Below are 6678 nucleotides of genomic sequence, written 5' to 3'. Positions count from 1 at the left end.
CCTCCTTTTATAGGCTTAAAGGTGTACTACGCAAGCCAACAGCGGTATCCGCGGATTTGCTTAGCATTCCGCCCACGCAAACCTGCCGGCTGGCTTCAACACCCCCGCCCCTACAGACTAAAGGGAGTGTTGGCAAGTTTCGGCAGTGGTAACCACGTATATGCTTTTGAGTATCTCTGACTCTTTTCTTCTCTTATTGTGCACTTTTATCTCTTTAAATACTTTAAATACTCTTACTACCTTATTGCCTGTACCTCATTAGTTATTAATCATCCAACACACACATTCACTCTTTCCGCTCCACGATCACACCTTATTGCAGCAGAGTTACCCGTCTCCAGTGATGTTAGTTGCTTTTTCAGTGATATCTCTTTAATCAGTACATTATATAACTAGGTTCTTTAGGAGAGGAATTTGTCAAATATCTTTGACCTGGGCGGCTCCCAGCACTGCACCCCAGACACACCCAGTTTTAAACAGAAAAAGGCTCTGCTTACCTTATTTGGTGGCGCCACCTGTGTGTCTGACGTACAGCCCAGTGCTCCCGATCTCTGGCTTCGACCTTCCTTGCCTCCTGGCTGGCTGCGCCACTTGAGGTGACTGAAATCGGTGCCTGGAATTGGGCCTGACGGCTCCCGACCCCGTCCTCCTTGTTTCTTCTAAAATGTCTTTTGTTGTCAATTCAGTATCTTAGGTTCGGCTGGCAGGTACTTAGAAAAACACTGGAGATAGGCAGAATCTGGTGCAATCGAGTTTATTGTGTTCACAGGCAACAACACAGACAAACTCACAAGTCAGCCTCCGGAGGACGACTGAAAACCTGCTTTCAGCGCTCTGGCTTATATGCTGGTGGAGGTCGAAGAGATCTCCACCCATTTCTGTAGTCTTTCCCGCTTCGATCCGTTTTTACTGGTAGCAGACTTTTGCCTTTATTCCTGCTCAACTGGAATCTGCCACCAGTATTTCCGGAATCGCTCTCACTCTATTTTTTAAAAAAACATGTGATCTCTGGGGACTCACATGCTACAGTCCCTCGTGCTCTATTTTTGAAAAACGTGATCTCTAGGGACTCACATGCTACAGTCCCTTGTGATACAATCATTTGAGTGTGTGTGTGTGACCTTTTCCCGTGTTATATAAACTCTTAAGTGCATTTAGGCAGTACAATCAAGTGAGTGTGCTGTCACAGCACGTGGCAACTTGTATGAGTGTCACTATAAGTTCACAACATCATGTGAGTGTAGGTTAATGCATTATATCATTACCCAGCGCGTGATAGGTTATGTGTCAATAAGAGTTCACAACTGAGATGTCACTAAGAGTTCACACCGTTATATTGCATATTACACATGAATGCAGGATTAGTTTTTGCAAAAGTCTACACACTAACATGGTTATATAGCTATTTGTATCTTATCCAACTTATATGGTCTAACACCTGATGAGGGTTTTGACTTTTACACTACAGTGCCTGATTCCACAGCTGATTCAAACAGCTCATGGGACGGCATAACAGAGCCTTTAAAAATCAGTCGCAGACATTTAGAATTACAGAATTTTGAGGTGTCCACCAGCAAGTCTGCTTCAAAAAAGAAAAGACACCACCAAGAAAGTTTTATAGAAGAAGAGAGAGAGTCAGTTTCTTAAGCTGCAGAATCATTATCTGAAGATGCAATCAGCGCAAGTCAGCTTAAAGTATCAGGAGTTACTGCCAAAGTAGGAAATGCTGATGCTGAAGGCATAATTGTTGATGATAGTGCTGATGCTGGGGCTGAACAGGTCTCAAACACATCCTCCTCTCTCAAAAATTAAACTCTCTGCTACATTTGTGGAAAACTACAGACAAAGTTTACACGTCACCTAAAACGTCACGAGAAAACACATGCAGATGTTGCTCAAGTTTTAAGTCTTTCCAAGAAGTCCAAACAGCGCCAGAAAATGCTTATAAAGCTACGCAACAAGGGAAACCACATGCATAACTCAGAGGTCTTAGCAAGTGGAGTTGGATCGCTGAAACTAAGACGCACAGCAAAGACAAAATACAATGCAAAAGACTATATTCACTGCATGTACTGCCAGGCATTATATCTCCGAAGAGATCTGTGGCGACGTGTTAAAAAATGTTCTTCAAAACCAGAAGAAGCCAATTCAGAGATTGTTAGAAAAAAGGTCTTGTCTTTGGCCTCTATGAATGAGTCAGCTCTGTGTCAGCAAATATCCCCAGGTGTTTGGAAGATGTTAGCTGTCATGAAAGATGATGAGATAACTGCTACTGTGCGAAGTGACTTCTCTATTTTTCAGCTGGCCCAGTCATTTTTTACCAAACATGGACAGGATCCCACCAAATACGACTTTATTCGCCAGACACTCAGAGAAAGTGGAAGACGTCTGCTTACGCTTCGCAAGGAATTCTCAATGTATACTCTTGAGGATGCTGTGAGACCTGCAAATTTTGATGTGGTGATCAAAGCTGTCAAGAAAGTGTCTGGGTACGATGACGAAAAGCACTGCTACCGTACTCCAAGCCTTGCATTAAAGTTGGGTCACTCACTGCAGAAAGTCAGTGACATTTTACATTGCAGAGCACTGATGGCACAAGACAGTAACCTGATAAAGTCAACCCAGAGTTTCAAAACCCCTCTATGCTACAAAGTGGTCTGAACTCATCTCCCACACCGTTTTAATTACGCTGAATGAGCGACACTTTAACAAGCCTTCCACTCTTCCTTTTACAGAAGATGTTCAGCGTCTTCATAGACATCTGGAGAAGACTACAGAACAAGCACTGAAGGACTTGGAAGACCACAGTTCACCAAAATCATATAGTGAACTTTGTAAAGCCACCATGGCAAATGTAATACTTTTTAACAGGAGAAGAGGGGGAGAAATTTCAAAGATGACGCTGAATGGCTTTCTGGAGAGAGACACAAGTGCCCTGCACAAGGATGTCGCTTTTGGACTGACACAATTTGAACTTCACCTTTGTCAACACTTCAGTCGTGTTGAATTAAGGGGTAAAAGAGGCTGGAAAGTTGCAGTGTTACTTTCACCAGACATGGTGAAGGCCATAACATGCCTAATAGAGAAAAGAAAAGACTGTGGTGTTCTGGCAGAAAACCTGTTCCTGTTTGTCAGACCTCATTGTCTGACTCCCTACAGAGGACAGGACTGTTTGAGGCTCTATGCAAGTGAATGTGGGGCTGAAAACTCTGAGCTCCTCAGGTCGATGCAATTACGCAAACATGTCGCAACTTTGTCACAGATCTTGAACCTCAAGAATCATGAGTTAGACCAGGTTGCTGACTTCCTTGGCCACGACATTGGCGTTCATCAGGAGTATTACCGACTTCCAGAGGCTACTACCCAGCTGGCCAAAATCTCCAAACTACTGCTTGCCATGGAGAAAGGGTCTCTCAGAAGCCTTCAAGGCAAAACACTTGAGGAGATTGAAATCGAAGGTAAGGCCATTTTAAGTTAAAAATTAGAAGTTTCTAGCAAATGTGTTTTAGCAAAATGGAACACACATTGTATGTAGGAAATCTATAGCACTTGAATCTCATTATTCATCAAGGTAATTTAATTAATTTTCTTAGATAACCTACAGTTTACCGATTCAAGTGCAGAGAGTGAGGTCGATGCAGAGAGAGGTCGATGCAGAGAGTGAGGTCGATGCAGAGAGAGAGGTCGATGCAGAGAGTGAGGTCGATGCAGAGAGAGAGGTCGATGAAGGAAATCTCACATATCCACAGACTGGTAAGTACAGTGTGATTTTTCTTGAATTTGTTTTATTTATGAAATCACATGACTAATGTTAAACTTTATTACAGATTCTGCAGAGGTGAAAAGAACGACGAAACCTGTTGAGGAAGCTCCAGGCACGTATTTATTGTCACCAGATGGTTAGACTTTTAACAGTGTAACTACTTGCTATGATGTATCCCTAACCAATTGTAAATTCACTGTCAAGTCAGTAACTGTGTAATCTCTTACTGTTTTCTTGTATTTCAGACACAAATTGAGGGGGTGTTAATTGGTGTCTGAAATACAAGAAAATAGTAAGGGCCTTATCGACTTAGGTCCCAGATAGCAATTGACTGCTCATACAAACAGACTGCACACACAGTTGGTTTGCATTTTACAGGTGGGCTGATATGAGGTCACATGCAAAGATGGCAAAGGGTGTAGTATGCCAATTAGATTTTTGAATGTTTCCTGGTTTATTCTGTGAAGAGTTTGGACGAAAGCAGACTGACTGCACACGCCAAATGAAATTCAGTCCCATGAAATTAAAAGTTTCAGTGGAAGAGGCAAAGAATCATAAGATATTTAATTATTATTAGGAGAAACGAGATACAGGAGAGTAAACATTACCTTTGTCTAATTTGCACATGGCAAGTTAACCAAATTCGCTCTGTAATACTTCTACTCATCTTTTGTTATTTGTGTGTATGTTTTTAATGAAGTATATTACATTTGATTACAGGTTCTGCAGGACTGCTGATTGCTAGGCAACCTGTCGAGGAACCTCCAGGCATGTCTGCGCCATTATCACGAGGTTAGCCCTGATCCTGAGTCTACTAACATGTCACCTTTTTTTGATTGCTTTTAGGTTATGAAATAATGCACAGTGCATTCAGACCTCCTTCACTTGTTTCAATTTAGTTGTCACAGCAACAATTGAGATAAATGGGAGACATGTGAGCTAAATTTCAAGTGATGTGGATGTAGAGTACAGTAGAAGCTTTAAATGATGACCAGGACACTCTTTTCAATCTAACAATTTACTCATTAAAACGTTGCAGTGTAACAATGAACATAGGCATGGCTGCCGCTTTTCAGTGCACACGACAGCAACTACAGAGTCTCAGCTTGCGCTTCCACTTCAAAATAAAAGCACTTCCTATCAAATCATTCATGATGAATTAACTTATAAGCAAATAATGTTCTTAGCCCTTCAACTGTTTATTTCTCAATCACTGTAAATAATGTAAATATGGTTTAACTTAAACCATATTTTAACTTTCCTTTTCAGCTGATTTTAAAGTACACACAAATCCAACTTGAACTGTATTTAAATGTTTTAAACATTTCTCTACATCCTCCCCCTGATGAACAACTGTTTATCACTAATTAGCCTATATTTAACAAATCTCTAAAGGATACATCAGCATCATCAAAGGATCAGGATCAGCAACAGGTCTCCTTAACACACTGCCTGTGAAGGTACGAACAGTACAGGAACATATGAGTCCATCTCTACCAGGAAACAGCTCAGTTATCCTGCCCATCTTCCAAGTCTGCCTGGGAGTGTTGCCCTCTTTGATCAATATGACATCTCCCACTTTCAGCGTGTGAGCTGACTCCAAGTCCATCAGATAGTCCTTTCGTCAGCAGTTCCAGAAACTAGTTGACAGCCTCTGCAGATATCTCCATCCCATGTCCTCTCTGCTCACACTTGTGGCATGAGATTGCAGTAACAAAGTCTTTGGTGGTAAGGACGCAAGTCATTTCCCCATCTGAAAGTGAGAAGGTTTGAGTGGCTGGAGCACTGATGCATCGCTACTGACATCAGCATGGCCTCCACCTCTGTAAGCATGATTGTCAACTCCTTGAAGTTCAGTAAACTTCTCCCCAGGATCCTCTTCAAGCATGTTTTCACCGACCTCACAAGTGTCTCCCAGAAGCCGGCCCACCAAGCAGCTCTTTAAAGGATAAACTTCTTCTTTGTCAGTGAAGAACTCTGTAAGCTCTGATCCTTTGAGTGACCTCCTCAGCTATTTCAGATCTTGGTCTGCTCTTTTAAATGTCTTAGCATTATTTGAATTACACAGTCCTTGCCTGGCTACAAATCTCTCTAAGGCTAAAAGAAAATGTTCAGTTGTTTGATCTGACACTAACTTAGAATACAGTGTCAGCGTGAAAAGTGCGTTTAAGGCTTTGGTAGGCTGACCACTGGATTTGACATACAAGGGCCCTTCATATCTATCCATGTCACTTCAAAGGGAGGGGACCAGAGTGTGGTGGGCTGATCTAATACAGAATTTATTATTTGGTGGAATGTCTCTTTGTTAGTTACCTGGTTTGCTCAGCTGGAGTGCTCTCTCTGCTCTAAACCTTGTTTTGCAGAAACTGGATGAGCTGGTCGACTTTCCACTCACCACTGGAGTCTTATTTAAGTGCATAAGTCAGCTCCATGTCTTTTGGTATAAGCTGTAGTAGCACTGGACATAGCACGCATCCATATATGTCACCGGGAAATACAAGTCCAGGCTGCAAATCTGGATTTCACCTAACAAAGACTAAATTCATGATTTAAAGGGTCCATTAGTTGCTTGACCCCATAAAGGAGCATCTTGTACTTCACAGTATTTGAGAAACCTACCTACAACAAATAAATGCTTATAGTGACAATTGTTGTTTTTTGTTTTTTTAATCTTTTCTTTCTTCTTTTCAGCACAAAGTGAAAACACAGATGGTAAGGGCAAAGAACCCAGCAGAAAACAAAAGAAGAAGGAAAAAGAGCCCAGCAGAAAACTAAAGAAGACGGACAAAGAGCCCAGCAGAAAAAAGAAAACGAATAAACAATCTGATAAATGCTGCTACACATACACAAAAGTTACTAAACACCAAGTTACTTAAGCATGAAAGCATAACTGAAGCATGGTCAAAAGAAATTAT

The 6678-nt window shown here is 41.6% G+C and overlaps 1 long non-coding RNA gene across 1 annotated transcript; it reads left to right on the top strand.

Annotated features, from left to right (window-relative positions):
* The first annotated feature begins 1475 nt into the window (after positions 1-1475).
* On the top strand, positions 1476-4555 carry LOC144463773 (uncharacterized). Its single transcript, XR_013491778.1, has 4 exons — positions 1476-3458; positions 3594-3753; positions 3828-3875; positions 4484-4555. It is a non-coding gene; the product is annotated as an uncharacterized LOC144463773 (long non-coding RNA).
* Positions 4556-6678: the final 2123 nt, after the last annotated feature.

This window comes from Epinephelus lanceolatus, chromosome 7, assembly GCF_041903045.1.
Source record: "Epinephelus lanceolatus isolate andai-2023 chromosome 7, ASM4190304v1, whole genome shotgun sequence".
Classification (NCBI taxonomy): domain Eukaryota; kingdom Metazoa; phylum Chordata; class Actinopteri; order Perciformes; family Serranidae; genus Epinephelus; species Epinephelus lanceolatus.
The sequence above is the reverse complement of the archived record's forward strand: the minus strand, read 5'-3'. Positions and strand labels throughout refer to the sequence as shown.